At 42.7% G+C, this 16,667-nt stretch overlaps 1 long non-coding RNA gene across 1 annotated transcript; it reads left to right on the forward strand.

The window, feature by feature from the left end:
* The first annotated feature begins 1,731 nt into the window (after positions 1 to 1,731).
* On the forward strand, positions 1,732 to 16,402 carry LOC142931235 (uncharacterized). The gene is made up of 3 exons (XR_012947243.1): positions 1,732 to 3,235; positions 15,038 to 15,149; positions 16,109 to 16,402. It is a non-coding gene; the product is annotated as an uncharacterized LOC142931235 (long non-coding RNA).
* The last annotated feature ends 265 nt before the right edge of the window (positions 16,403 to 16,667 follow it).

Here is a 16,667-nt window from a genome sequence, read left to right on the forward strand (position 1 = left end):
ACTGCATTTTCGCATGAATATGGTCGGATGAACTTTTAAGGACTTTTTATTCGTATTTTCCGTATGCTCGTGGTACTCGTGGTAATCAATTGTTCTGTTACCCAATTAACGTGATTATTGAGGGTTGAAAAGATGGATCAATGAATGAACATCGCCTGTAGTACTGTGCTGACAATTTCAAGTACAAGAATTTGCATATTAGAGTGTTAAGGTTTTTGTTTAGAATAGAGCACATGCATGTTTTAACGACTCTCTCTATCACTAATTAAGCTCGCGTTACGCGGTGGAATTAATCATATGTGCAGTTGCCAAAGTGAAACAACGCAATCGTTGATGATTACTGTGTTGATGCTGTGTTGAAAATTCCAAGCTCGAGAGTTCGCATGTAAAGTTAAGGTTTCGTTTAGAATAAAATTGATTAACACAGAAGTGGTTGCGTGTTTCTTTCCTGATTTCATGCGTAACAATCTTATTAATAAGAACTGTATTCTGCGTTGCGATCTGAATTTGGAGACCTGAGTTAAACACACTAATACATACTCCGTAAATGTTAAAGCGAGAATAATTGTATTACGAACCTACAGTGAGGGAAAAAAGCATTTGATCCCCTGCTGATTTGTACGTTTGCCAACTGACAAAGAAATGATCAGTCTATCATTTTAATGGTAGGTTTATTTGAACAGCGAGAGACAGAAAACAACAACAAAATCCAGAAAAACGCATGTCAAAAATGTTATAAATTGATTTGCATTTAAAGGAGGGAAATAAGTATTTGACCCCTCTGCAAAACATGACTTAGTACTTAGTAGCAAAACCCTTGTTGGCAATCACAGAGGTCAGACGTTTCTTGTAGGTGGCCACCAGGAGGGATTTTGTCCCACTCCTCCTTGCAGATCTCCAAGTCATTAAGGTTTCGAGGCTGACGTTTGGCAACTCGAACCTTCAGCTCCCTCCTCAGATTTTCTATGGGATTAAGGTCTGGAGACTGGCTAGGCCACTCCAGGACCTTAATGTGCTTCTTCTTGAGCCACTCCTTTGTTGCCTTGGCTGTGTGTTTTGGATCATTGTCATGCTGGAATACCCATCCACGACCCATTTTCAATGCCCTGGCTGAGGGAAGGAGGTTCTTACCCAAGATTTGACGGTGCATGGCCCCGTCCATCATCCCTTTGATGCGGTGAAGTTGTCCTGTCCCCTTAGCAGAAAAATGCCCCCAAAGCATGTTTCCACCTCCATGTTTGACGGTGGGGATGGTGTTCTTGAGGTCATAGGCAGCATTCCTCCTCCTCCAAACACGACGAGTTAAGTTGATGCCAAAGAGCTCCATTTTGGTCTCATCTGACCACAACACTTTCACCCAGTTGTCCTCTGAATCATTTAGATGTTCAATGGCAAACTGTCCTGTCCCCTTAGCAGAAAAACGCCCCCAGAGCATAATGTTTCCACCTCCATGTTTGACGGTGGGGATGGTGTTCTTGGGATCATAGGCAGCATTCCTCCTCCTCCAAGCACGACGAGTTAAGTTGATGCCAAAGAGCTCCATTTTGGTCTCATCTGACCACAACACTTTCACCCAGTTGTCCTCTGAATCATTTAGATGTTCAATGGCAAACTTCAGACGGGCATGTATGTGCTTTCTTGAGCAGGGGGACCTTGCAGGTGCTGCAGGATTTCAGTCCTTCACGGTGTAGTGTGTTACCAATTGTTTTCTTGGTGACTATGGTCCCAGCTGCCTTGAGATCATTGACAAGATCCTCCCGTGTAGTTCTGGGCTGATTCCTCATCGTTCTCATGATCATTACAACTTCACGAGGTAAGATCTTGCATGGAGCCCCAGGCCGAGGGAGATTGACAGATCTTTCGTGTTTCTTCCATTTGCAAATAATCGCACCAACTGTTGTCACCTTCTCATCAAACCAAACTGCTTGGCAATGGTCTTGTAGCCCATTCCAGCCTTGTGTACAATCTTGTCCCTGACATCCTTGGAGAGCTCTTTGGTCTTGGCCATGGTGGAGAGTTTGGAATCTTATTGATTGATTGCTTCTGTGGACAGGAGTCTTTTATACAGGTAACAAGATGAGATTAGGAGCACTCCCTTTAAGAGTGTGCTCCTATTCTCAGCTCGTTACCTGTATACAGGTAACAAGATGAGATTAGGAGCACTCCCTTTAAAAGTGTGCTCCTATTCTCAGCTCGTTACCTGTATAAAAGACACCTGGGAGCCAGAAATCTTTCTGATTGAGAGGGGGTCAAATACTTATTTGTCATTAAAATGCAAATCAATTTATAACATTTTTGACATGCGTTTTTCTGGATTTTCTTGTTGTTATTCTGTCTCTCACTGTTCAAATAAACCTACCATTAAAATTATAGACAGATCATTTCTTTGTCAGTGGGCAAACATACAAAATCAGCAGGGGATCAAATACTTTTTTCCCTCACTATAGACAACGAGCGAGTTACTCTGGCATGCTTGCATCACACTGGCATAACCTCATACGACTAATTGTATGATCCCGATTGATAATCCGACCCTCGTCAGCGAGGCGGGGCCTGATTATCATAACGGCTCACATTAGCATAATCACACCCACTCGCAGAAAAGCAATACATTTATATCGCGAATTAGCATAATTTATGCGCATAATTACAATTAACATGAAATCAGATAATTCAAATTTCATTTAATTTTTATTATTTTCATCAAAATGTTCATACCCGACATATACAACACAGTGCAAAATGAGATCAGGCAGGTTAGGGTTAGGATAAGCTCGTGTGAGAAGAAGCTCAAAAACATAATGAGAACGCAATGACATTTTCCAGTTTATGAAGGTAATACGCAATAATTATTCAATATGATTGCTCCAGTATGGGTTAAAAGAGATGCCCCTTTACCAATGTGAGCGTCTGCCATCAACACGCAGCAAACGTTTCTGCAAACTCTCCTTTGACCCGGCGCCTCCCATCAGCAATGGCCGGCTGCGAAAGAAGTGCAGCGTGCGTACGTATGCACGTACACAAACGCGTACAAAACAAGGGTACCTTGCATGAAGTTGTCCGAGACTTGAAACACGAGCGTCACGTTGTTGGAGAGGGAGCGCACGCCCGGCGGCAGAGCTTGGCCGCAGAATCTGCCCAGCGAATGTCCCCGCTGCTGGGCGCCGCCGTCGTACACGGCCAGGGAGCTGTTGCCACACAGCTCGCTCCCCGGTAGCCTTCATTGGGGTGAGAGGTAAGAGACAAACCGTGTACACAACGTCTTTTGTCGTCACCAACGGTTCATCATAAAATACAGACAATGGCGAGTGCCGTCACTTTGGGCCTGTACAAAAGTTTTGACGCAACGTGGGAGTGCTCCCCATCCGTGTGTATGGGGAACGGAAGCGTAGTGGTTAGTGTGCTGAACCCGTCCTGGGCCTCCCCTAGGTCGACTCAGCCTCAAATGAGCACCTCGTGCGATTTGTAAACATGGCCACTGGGGAGACAAAGGGGGCCGGAGGTGTGGTGTTGACCACCCACCACCTCGTGTGCTGTGCTGGCCTTCATAGGTGCTCACTAACAGCACTTGTCCCAACAGTCTGTTCAGGCTATTAGGGGGGATGTTTGTAATTTTCTTTGGGGTGATTTCGGGGGGTGTGTAAAGTGACGTGGTGTTTCCTTGCTCAAACGAGCGGTGGGAGGGGAATGTTCAACGCTGTGGGTGGAATTTAGGCCGTGGTTGAAATTAACTTGTGTCTACTGCGAGCGCCAATCTATAGCAGACGATGTAAATCATGATCGAACGTGAACATAATTTTGAAGGTGGTGGTGATAGAAAATTGTCATAATAATAATGATGATGCCGAATTAATTGGATTATGATAAATGGGTACTGATGATGATTAAAGAGTGCTACTGTTGCATATTATGATGATGCCCATATTGCTGTTCCTGATGCTAATTTTGGTTCCGCTGCTTATGAAGACGATGAGGAAGATGAAGAAATGCAGAACGGGACGTGTCCCTGAGAAAGCCACACTTACTCCTAAGACTTATTTTGAAGCGTGTTTCATAAATGGGAAGAAACTTTTTTGTTAAATATTTTTGTTTTACCACATAAGGCCCACTGAGATATATGGCGCTTTCTCAGAAGCAACCTGGCCATAAATGATAGCCCAATGAAGTGGCTTATGTGGAAATTTATAGCAGCCAAATCCTCTTAAACGCATGTTTCTTAATGTGCAGGGAAAAACTGGAAGATGTGGAGAAAAATCCACGCGACCACAGGGAGAATGTGCAAACTCCAAATATACAGCAGGAGTCAGGGTTGAGATGGAACCCATGTGCTTCTGTATACCAGGTGAGGTAGTTCACATCTCGCCACTGTGGTGCCACAGTAGCCACAGGAAACACTTTGAGCAAATTACACTCAAATGTCCACACAGATTCAAGAACCCATTTCTCTACCATCTTATCCTGGCCATCTCAGCACACTCACCTGTGCTGTTGCCAGGAATCATGAACACGTCGCAGGGTTCAGAGTGCGATGCACGAAGCACTGTGCCATCACTCCCCACATTAAACTAAAATAAAATGTATTTTACCAAGGCCCACTAAGCTATATCACTCTTTTTAAGAAACGACCTGGTCACACATTAAAGCTCAAAGAAGTGGCTTGTGATGTGGAAATTTATACCAGCCAAATACTGGGCATCACGGTGGCAAGATGTTAACTTCCTTTAACTCCCTCGCCTGGTATTCAGGAGGACGTGGGTTCGATCCCGACCCTCACACCTGTATATCTCGAGTTTGCATGTTCTCACCGTGGTCGTGTGGATTTTTCTTCGGGTCCTCCAGTTTTTCCCTCCACATTTTACAATCAACGTGTTCAGAGAATTTAGCTGGTCTCAATTTCCACGTGATAAGCCATTTCGTTGAGCTATAATTTGTGGCCTGGTCGCTTCTGAAAGAGAGCTATATAGCTCTGTGGGTGTTATCTAGTAAACTAAAAAAAAATGTTCGTAGTTTCATACTCTAAACCCATGTTTATAAATGTGGAGGGAAAAACCGGGGGACCCGGAGAAAATTCCCACACGAGCACGGGGAGAACACGAATACTCCAAATGTGTAACACTAGACCCAGCCGACCCATGTGATGGAGCTCGATTGGTCAGTGTGTCCACCGAGGGAACGAGCGTGCTGCTGATAACGAGCGCCTCCATTCTGCTTCAAACTCCACTAGATGTTAATGGAGTGCGCAGTTTTGTTTGCTGTTGTTCGTAGGATAGGGCTTTACCCATTCTGAATGGTGGGAATCGAGCCAAAATAAAACTGTCACGGTCAATCAGGCAGAATTTATTTTGTGCAACTTGTAGCGCGCAACAATGTCGCGAACGTGCGGAATGTAACTCTACAGGAATCAGGCCTTTAAAAATAATTATTATTAATATCAATTTTTCATAGCAAAATTGTGTGTTACTCACTTGAAGTAGTTAAATTGCAGCTTGACAAAAGAGCCAATGGGAACTGTAATGTCCACAGTGCAGAACATATTTGTTGCGTAGCCCAGGTCATAAAAGCTGTTCATTCTGCCAGTCACCCTGCAAACCCAATGCCTGTCAAAAGGATTACAGTACACAGAGATGACTTTGAGACATCAGTCCTTGAATGCAAACATCGATGTACAATACATCTTTGTTAAATGTTCAGTATATACTGAACTTGACTGCCTATATAATGACAGTATGACACGGTAACGTACATGAATACAATAGATATTTTAATTATATTATTTTTCCCCCAATTATATCCTGATTGTGCGATCAGCGTTACCTTCTAGAGATGAAGAATCCATTCTTAAAGTCCTCAATATTCAAAAACAGTCTGCAGAAGCAGCTATCACAGAACTACATCTGTGACACACATTCATTTTCCAAACTATAGGGGTGGGGGAGAAGTATTTTCCCACCTGCACTGATAATTTAAAATTCTCAAAGCCAAACCCAAGAGGGAAGTCACATTGAATGTGATGGTTTTTGTGTTTGGTCATTGGCGACTGGGCTGAGACCACCAACTCACTACACCTGGGAACGCGGCTCCATAATTGCCGGCCGCCTGGATTCCCACCGAGGATCTCATCAGTGTCAGTTCAGGGCTCTGACTTCTGAGCCATGTGGTGACCTCTTTTAATGATCAGGCGTTGTTTTTTTAAAATATACCCGGGCGGTATGCAATGGGAGTTATTTTACCAACTTACATTTTTGAGCGATATGCATTCATAATGATTATACGGACTGTTCTAGAACGTTGTAGTAGTTGCGTTCCTGAAGAACACCGCGTTATGGAGTTAAGCACAGTTCGCGATACCACGTGAGATGTGTATGCAGGCTGAACAAAGACTGAGGCGCGTGGGTAGCATCTAAAAGCATCCAGCAGCATCCCATCTTGTGTGATGCTACATCGAGGCAGCCGTACGACCGCTTATTCCTACTCGCACGACGCATTTATGTTCACTCAATCGCGTTATACCCAATTCGCGTTAAGAAAACACGCGCGTTTTAGGAGAACTGACTACTCTATGTCTCTCTCCCATGTCTTTCATAGCAACCTTCTGAAAGGATGCGATCTATTTCTTTTACACGTCTTCTAAAACGTAAATATAAGCTCTCATCTTACTCGACCTGTCTTATTTTATATTGATTGGGAGCTCTCACTCAAGGTGCTTAACATAGTTTGAAAATGGTGACAAAATATAATTATTCAGATGGCAGGGGCATGCTAGGGTTGAGTATTGAGTGACCGTGATAGAGGGTACTTAGGGGTCACAAATGGGTAGTAGGTGACATCGATATCTCTTATCTGTGTATTTTGCAAATCTTAATACTTTGCTAAAGCTTGTCTCTCTTCTATCATCTTAAATATATCTATCTGTCTTCCCTTATCTCACTGCATTCATAGCACTTTTCTCTCAATTCTCAAAAACCCATTGATTCACTTACGCGTCTCAAATCAACGTCCTCGGTGACCAGTTGTGTAGGTGTACAAATGTTAAACAGGTAAACGACATGAGGACGTACGGCCACTGAAACACTGAAGTTGCACTTACTCTCATAATATGCACTGAACCCTGTGAATACGACGCTGCCATCAGACGTGAATGTGACATACAAGTCACTTCCAGTTGAAGTCAGGGCTTGGGGCATAGTGAAGTCAGTAAATCTACCCAATTGGGGGTAATCTCTTTAAGGTCCATTGTACACCGTCACATAGTCATAATTTCGTTCAGTTCTGGGAAAGAAACAGGTTAAGTTAACATACGTGTTATTATTAATATAAATGTGTCACAAATCTGGCTGTCGCCTGATGCTGCTAGTTGTAATTACTGGCGAAACGTCGTACTCGAATTGTAAATGTGGTGGATTTACTCTCCAACAAACTGGTGCTGTACTAGTAAGGAACTGGCATGTTTGTTTACGTGACAAACCTTAATAATTGACTGTGTCAGTGGTGCCGGGTTTAACGAAACATTTATATTTATGCGATCTAACCCCAAAAACCTGTTATGGATGCTGTATACAGTCGTGTGTACGAGCATTTTTGCCCATATTCACTGCTTTGAAAGTGTTAACAGCAGTTGTGGCCAATATGTGAATTACTATTCATGGGTGGATCGAAGGGCAAAGAACAAGCCTTAACTTAAGCATATAATAGTTGCATGTGATGTATGTGTGTTGGACCTCTTTTGCACTGTATGTAGCCATCCGTGCTAATCGGAGGTGTAATGTATTCATGTTTAACTTCTGCACTGTACGTAGCCAACCTTGCTAATCAGAGTTTCAATTATCTTAAAAGAGCAAAACAGCTGAAGAGACCTAAAACAAAAAAGCTAATATACAGAGAGTAAGCTCTCTGACTGTAATTTTCTTTCAGTTTTTTTTTATTCTGGCATCTTAAGATTATTTTGCTTTTTCATTATATTTTCCCTTTGCATACATGTTTTTATTGTCATATGAATGTTTTCCCATTTTCCTCTCTCAATCCAACGCATCAATAATTTTATTTCCGACCTCTTGCGCTTCCCCTCCCATCCCAACCATCTCCTTCCCTCCTCTCACTCACACTCCTGCTTCCTCTGTCCTCCACCTAAGTGTCACCATCGACTCCTTCCTCACTTTCTCTACCCACATCTCCGCTACTACTTAGCAATCTACCGCTTTAGTCTGTTCAACAACAGGATAATCTGCCCTCTCACCCTGCGGCCAAACTTCTGGTTCCTCCTCTGATCTTCAACCATCGGGACTCCTGCAGTTCTCTGCTTCTTGGTCTCCCTGCCTCTGCCCTCACTCCCCTCCAACCAATTCAAAATGCTTCTGCATTAAGTTATTTTCACTGCCCTTTTAATTCTCAGCACTTCGCTTCTCCTCCTCCAACTCCGCTGACTTCACGTCCACTACACCGCTGTCTTTTCAAATAACTCACGCCATGTCGTTACATGTCTCCATTGCCTTGCTCAGCCTCATGTCGCCTTTCTCATCTGATTCTGCGTCCCCTCTCATCCTCTTAATTCCAAATCTTCTCTCCGTCTCTTTCTGTTCCTCCTTCTCCCTGTGCCCAATTCCCATCTTCGGTCCTTCTCCCTCCCTGCATCCCTCCGCTGGAATAAAGTGCCCCTGTACGTTGAGCAGTACTGCCCATAGACTCCAAACTGTCTATGGACTCAACACTGCACCATAGATTCAACACTGCACCATAGACTCAACACTGCCCGTAGACTCGACGCTGCCCATGGACACGACACTGCCCCTGTACATTAAGGAGTCCCCCTCCGTAACATCCTTCCATTCCTCTCTTAAAGCCTCACCTCTTCTCTGTTGTCCATTCTCTTCCCTCGCCTCTCCACTCCTTTCCATCCCTCCCGTACCCTTCCGTGAACCATAAGTACCCCTCCATGGCTGTCACTCATTCCTCAATCCTTGTAGCACGCCCCTGCCAACTAGAGGGACTCCTCTACTTACAAACGAGTTAGGTTCCAGGTCTGCTCGAAGTCGATTTGTTCGTAAGTCCAACTTTACTTCTTATCGATTCCAAACATGTTGTACGGCGTGTACAATAAACACAGGGAATGGCTATAAGAGTTGTATCATCTCCTGTAGATGCCACTGGTTCTTCATGTTCTGCAGATGTAGATGCCAACACTGCAATCTACTGCACGCGGTGGTTGAACTTACGACTCTCAGTCCGAATAGGCAACTGGACATACGGACAGGTTTGTTCGTATCTCTGAAAGTTCCTAAGTCGAATGTTTGTAAATAGAGGAGTCCCTATACTTCATTTCATTGGCATCGTTTTGTAAGTTATGTAAAGCGCATTGAGCGAAAGCGCTCTTTAAATATATATTAGATTGGAATGTGTCAAGTGCCTTGACGCTTGCGGTATGAAATTCACTATAAATAATGATTGTTATTATTTCCCACCAATTATGTTTCCGTTATAAAATCAGTGTCATATCATCAAACGAACACATTGCTGTTGGACATCTCGCAGTGAGCATTACACCATTCTCGTGTCAAAGAAAGGTCCTAGAAAATATCATCACAGAACTACTTCTGCAGTTACTGAAATATGCCTCTTCAGCTACAATAAGGTCACAACTCAAACATGGTTGGAATTAGCACTGGATTATGAAAACACATAACATACAGGGGTTGTGTTTAAAATTAAATTAATGACCCGTGTAAAATGAATTTAAAATGCTTTGTGCCAATAACACCTTACCTGGACAGTCTGGTGATGAAATGACTCCACTGGTCTCATTAAACTGTTTTCTACAAACATATGCTGAAAACAAAAAAAAGACCTTTAACTGCAAGCCTATTAGAGCACATTCAGTTGTGTGTGTACAGTATAAATAGACCAGAAGCAGGCAGTATTTAAATACAAAGGAGATCTATTCTAGATAAAATAATGAAAAACTCTTATTTGTAAAATACTTGAGTGTGATAGTCAAGTATATCATCACAGGTAAGTGAAGATGTACTGTATTATAGTTCTTACGTCTATATTTGTTTGAGAAAAATTGAGTGATCCCTCTGTGAAGTGCTTTGCTCTGTTTAAGACAACCAAACCCCACCTCTTTAAAACACAGAAACATTACAAATTGAAATGTATAAATTGCAATACAAATTTGAATGTATGCTTTGTCTAAAGACGTCAGGACAAGTGCAGAACAATGGGAATATTTTTCGGGAGAGGCAGGCGGTCATGGACAGAGGAAAAAGCAAAGTCTTGAGCGTGGGCTTGAATGGTGGGCAGGGATTCGATGGCACAGGAGGGAATTCTCGTGAATGAGGGCAGTGGAGAGGAATGAGCCACCTCCCACTGAGTGTGTTGACTAAAACTAAACCGCGTTTTCACTTTACCAAGTAAGAGCCCACTGAGCTATATAGCTATTTTTCAGAAGCGATCTGGCCACAAATAATAGCTCAACAAAGTGGCTTATCACGTGGAAATCTAAAGCAGCCAAATTACTTAAATGCTCGTTTTTAAATGTGAAGGGCAAACACGGAGGACCCAGAAAAAAATCCACACCACCACGGAGGGAGACATGCAAACTCAAAATATACAGCAGGCGTCGGGGTCGGGATCGAACCCACGACCTCCTGTATACGAGGCGAGGTAGTTAACATCTCAGCGACCTGACTGGAGGCTTCAAAGCAGGAAGCCTTGCTTGATGGAGCAGAGTGCACAGAAGGGGAGCAAATCAAGCTGAGCATCCCTCCGTGCGGTTCTGCTTTAATAGGCTGTAACGGATGCAACGTAACAGCGGCATTAGGTACAGAAACACGGCGAAACCTTCAACTTAAAGCACTTCACACGGATGTGTTCCGCATATCTGCATACATAATAGTGGTTCCGGGGTGAGTCGAATAAAACAAACCCGCTTAATTCCAGGAAATTCTGAATTTTTAATTGTAGCTGCCATTGATAACCCACAGGCAGAAGTCGTCACTTTGTGAAATGACGATTTTGTCACGGAAATTACACAATATTTTGAGAAGGAATTATCATTCATGGCATGCATTACATGAACAGAATTACACTGATAGTATCTGCAACTACATTATCCATAAGTATTGGTATCTGCAAGGCTCCAAATTATTTTACAATACTGCATTGTCAGTGGTGCACAACCACAAATTACAAAACATAAATCACATTCGTCAATAACACCATAGCCTAAAAAGTCAAAAATATAATAGGTGACGTTTTAAGGAAATGGCCCTTCTTCATAACACACAAATAGAGAGGCAGAGAGAAGGAATGGATACAAGTTGCAGACTGCACTCTGAACCATTTAAGCCGTCAAAGGAACTGTCAAATCAGAATCTTTACTTAGACTGGAGGAATCCGATGAGCTATGAAGCTCTTTTTCACAGATGTCCAGTATTGGCACACAGTCAGCAAATGATCAGAGGGACATTTGAAAGTCCTTTTGATCCAAACCTTTCTTGATAGCCTCTCTAATTATATTTAAATGACAAGTGCCCCTGAAATGAATTGCGAAAATAGATTACGAGGACAGTGGTATGTTTAACCTCACTGCAATGTACCATCAACATTTTATATTGTTTTCCTTTGATACAAATGAGTTTTGTTTTTAATACATTTCTGTTTTTTGAAGGATTTGTTTATAAATAGGTACTAATAGGTAAGTATTCAAATGCAAATTAAAAAAAACATTCAATAGTAATTCTTATCAGGCCCCATGGTGTATAGGGAAGTCTCCAACCCTTATCCACTCTATCTCTCTGGCCTCACTATTAATGTGCTCTGAAGAAGGCCAATTTCCTGACACATAGTCAAGTACATTTCCTTTAAAGACCATGATATGATGAATGTTGACTTTTTTTAAGGTGGCTTAAGTTGTTGTTCTGGAGACTGGGAGATTATTGATGCCAATGTTCAATCGCCGGGTTGATGGCATTAGTCGCGATTACTCATGTAATAGAGTGGGCCTGTGTGAAGGCTGCCATCTTCCATTTGGTTAAACACCAAGACTGCCAATTTTGTTTTATTGATTACCACAATCAGAATGTTGATGTATTTGCTATCCTTGCTGTATGTTGCTAACTTGATGCACTCATCAGTGGTACTGGTTACTGTCTACGAGTATATTAACAAATCAGCTACTGAAGTGCATTTACCGGCAGAAGGTTCCATTCAAGATCACAGCTTTGTCCGGACTTGTTTCAATGAGCCAGTAGCAATTGTAGCTACTGAACGAATCATTCCCAGAAATGAAACCTTCAGTTACATTAAATACACCTCCGCAAGTCCCTAGGGAAAACAAAAACAAAGTGGTCAACCGTACCAATTATAGACTTATTGGAGCTTACAAAACCGTTATTTTCACGGCAGTAAACAACTATATTTAGCTTGCATGTGTTTCCAGTATAATTGAACTGGAATAATAAGCATTGCTTAGCATTCCCACAAGCAATCTTAAACTGCTTTAGTCCAAGAAGTTCATTATAATGTAAGTCATTTTTTACGTATAATTATTATTGTTGTTTACATTGCGTCATTCTTTTTATTTATTCCTGTAAAGAACTTAGTATTGCATTATTTGCATGAATTGTGCTATATAACTCAAGTTTTCTTTGAATTGAAGTTAAAAAAGTAATATGATATAACCTCGGTTAATGTAAGTGTATGGTTCAGTGAGTTGTTGCGTAATCATTAGTCCGTTTTCTAAAACAAGCGTCCTCTTCACACAAAACTGTATGTAGTGTCCATAGAAGTGAGTTTCGAATCTGGTTTGAAGCACCTGGTTCCGTGGAAAGCAAAAACCAGTTTCCACGAGGCAGGGCAGTGACAATAGCCGTGAACAAATGATGGAAATTATTATCATTCAAGTGGTGTTATATTACAGGCACACGATAAGGATCTGGTGAGAACTGAGCATGGGATGTATGGGAATTGCAGAAGAATTGCAGCAATTTTGGCACGTACGTCTTAGCATTCGTGTATTGTATTCTCGTGTATGACAACAGAGCACAAGTATCCTTGGATTTTCGAGTGTTCGGTTTCCGAAATTTCACGTGAACTCAACCGACACATCTTTAGATGAACGACATCGAATTTTCCACGTTGTCACAAAATTTCACTCCGGCCACGCGCGCCGTGAGATCGTCGAACGAGCAGCCACCCGGGAGGCTACGGAATCATCCACCCGCTCAAGAGTCACCGTGTCCCTGCAGTGCAGCAGCAATGACGACTCCACGTCGCCTTTCCACGCATTCCAACATTTCAGATCTATTGGCGAGTTCCCTGAAAATATTAATTCATTTTTTTAGTTTTAAATTCATTATTATCCAACCGTTTTAATGTTTATTTTTTTATTTTTGGCTTTGCGAAGTGATAGTGGTATGTAAATATAGGTTATGAATAGATTTAAAATGACTGTCCAAAACACGTCCCTATTATTTAGAATTAAATTACAGGGACTCCTCTACTTACGAACATTCGACTAAGGAACTTTCAGAGATACTAACAAACCTGTCCGTATATCACATTGCCTATTCGGACCGAGAGTCGGAAGTTCAACCGCCGCCCAATAGATGGTGGTGATGGTGGCATCTACGTCTGCAGAACGTGAAGAATCAGTGTAATCTACATCTACAGGAGATAATACAACTTTTAAAGCCAATCCCCGTGTTTAGTGTAAATGTCGAACAGCATGTGTGGATCGACAGGAGTAAAGTTGGACTTCCGAACAAATCGACTTACGAACAGACCTCTGGAACCCAACTCATTCCTAAGTGGAGGAGTCCCTATTCAGGGAAAAGCCATTCCGATTCACGAAATGTAGTTTCACGCGTGTTTTTGTTTAAAGAATGCATCCCTTTTCGTAAATCTAGGGATACCTTTAATGTCCAGGAGCTAAATGCCAATGTTGAGGTCTCCTCGCCAAAACAGTCCATCAGCATAGAGAGACCCTGACGGAGCAGTGGATGGAAAATATCTGGAGATGATAAGAATGATGAGCAGTGGTATTAGCAATGGGGAGGTCTTTGTCCAGAAAAAGACAGCAGCTGCTTCTGATGTGCAAGTCAGGCAGTTGGTGATGGATCTCTTGAGCACGTGTAAGCATGCTAATACTATGAGTTTCACACTTTATGTATTCAGAAACAAATATCCCCTTTTGCTAACCAATGCACGAGATTCAATGTACTATACCTGTATTACATTTAATTTAACCAGAATCCATCTGTTATGCATAGTCCCTTGTTCTTTCAATGAAGTACAGCTGGTGGGACATTTATGAATTGATATTATGATCACCTATTCTATTTCAAGAGAAAGAGCGTACAGGATTAACCCTTTGTGGCATAACACTTACACTCACAACATCAGTGCTTCGTAACCAGGTACTGTATTTTCTAAATTATGTACGGTGGACATTTCCCTGGGATGCGTTCCCTTCCTTGGCTACGTATGTCTGTTGAACTTCTTTCTCACCGTACGTAGCCAACCGTGCTCATCGGAGGTGCGAAGAGAGTTTTAGACCCAACCTCCCCACCCTCTCAACTCCCTCGGTGGTAAATGCACAGTTGGGCAAATAGACACGGAGACACGTTCAGAGTCACACACAGAGACATGACAAGGACACCCCCCACAGCCTCACCAGACGTTTTGTGCACATGTTGTTAGCGAGTCACGTGACGCCTGCTTCTTGGGCGAGGCGATTCCAGAGTTTAGGGACCGCGGTGTTTTTGACCTCACCCAGATACATATTTAATTAATCAGCCGTCCATACAAAATGTTAATTGCTTTAAAAGAACCAATTAGTTGATTCATTGATGCCGATGTTGATACAGGCACGCATTGTCACCGGATCCGAGTAGGTGTGCAAAATTTGGAATTAATTGTACAACGGGAAGTGGACTAAATGTTGGTTAGAAGATTTGATCACGACAAACATCGGAGTGTAGTGAAGTAAAAGCGTTGACAAAACAAACCCCTCTCATGCCTGATGTGACTCCGCTGGGCCCAGGGTGCAGGCGCCAAGGCCTCTGAACGTGAATGTCGTGAATCAGCTGGGCGAAGGGAGACGACTTCTCTCTGTGAATCAGCAGCAGCAGCAGAGTCTGCAGCAAGTGGCGCAGGTCAGCGACTCTGCACTGTGCTCGTCTCTCTCTCTCTCTTGTTTTGTCTCCTTTTCATTGTCTTCTCACGTGTCTTGTTTCGATGTTTCTGTCTCAGTTAGACTTTCTTACCATGTTTTGAGGGTCTCGCGTGTAATATCATCAGTTGTGTCCCTTGTTGTACCGTCTTTATTGTTCTGGTTTATCATCTTGCTTCTCATGCTTCCACTGTGAATCATATTGGCTGTAAAAACCGACGTGTTCAGTGTTCACGATGACTGTGAGTTTGTATTTATTTGCACCTCCGATTAGCACGGTTGGCTACGTACGGTGTGAAAGAAGTTCAACATACATACTTAAACATGCATCATAACACATTTGTACTATCACAGATTCATAATGGTCGTATCTTGTTTTAAACTTAATGTCCATGGGCCTGAGTACAGGAAAAGCAAATAAAACCTCTGTAGCGGGCTGCCTGCTCAGCCGCCAGACCCTAATAACCAAACATTTATGTGTTTTGGTTTTGACGTGAGAACTAATTTCTTCAGAACTGCTTTTTGTGTTTAGTTTGTTGTCCTTCCCCCGCACCTCCGATTAGCGTTATTTTTGTTCTTAAAAAGTTACCAAAACTGTCAGCTCACCCATCACCTAACGCTGCGCAATGACTGCGTGTGCCCGCCAGACGTGACCCATCAGTGGCTCTTCACAAATGTTTGTCAGAGGGGGGCACTTTCGCCGATAAGACATCATCAGTGTGAGTGCCGCCACACATTTGAAGCCATTGGGGGTTTGACAGCAGCACGATGATGGTGGGGGGTGTTGTCACCATTTGTGTTTTGTTGCACAGGTCGCTGGCTACCAGCTTTGCGTAAGTCGCTCACTACACGAGCCCCAAGGTTGTGTGCGTGACGGCCAGGCCATGTTCGTGACAGCTGCGCTTCGGTTCATCGTGGATGTTGTTTTGTGCGCTTACGCAGGGGCATTGCCCAGGACGCAGGAGCTATGATGACACGTGCCGGGATTTCTGTCGGAGCAGATCTAGTGGTGGGACGGCGTCTTTCTCCTCTCTCACACACCAAGGTGAGGAGAGAAAAGAATAAATATTCGCGATCAAACAACGACTTTGTAAAAACACCTGCAACGGGGTAACACTTGCGCAGTTAAAACTACAACCACGCCGGGTGAAGTAAGGCGGTGGAAAACGTTCAGTTTGTGTTGAGTTGTGTTGTTGAGCTGTGCTTTGTGTTGCTTTCGGTAGTTGTAGTCTTGGTGGTGGTGGTTGTTGTTGTTTGTTGTGGTTGTGGCTGTAATGGTTGTGCAGGAATGCCTCGATATGCGAACATTCGAAATGCGAAGTTTCAGTGTAACGAACTTTGCATTCATTACCGTTATTTTAATGGAAAAAGGTAAATAATAAATAAAAACTTTAATCAATAAATATTGCATTCATCGGTCTCTGGTGCAATATAAATATGAATAAAATTACGTTTCTTAACTAAGTTTATTTTTTTTTATCAATGTCGGTTTTTAATTTTC

The sequence above is a fragment of the Petromyzon marinus genome, chromosome 51, assembly GCF_048934315.1.
Source record: "Petromyzon marinus isolate PM22_M1 ecotype Great Lakes invasive population chromosome 51, UKy_Petmar_22M1.pri1.0, whole genome shotgun sequence".
In the NCBI taxonomy this organism is placed as follows: domain Eukaryota; kingdom Metazoa; phylum Chordata; class Hyperoartia; order Petromyzontiformes; family Petromyzontidae; genus Petromyzon; species Petromyzon marinus.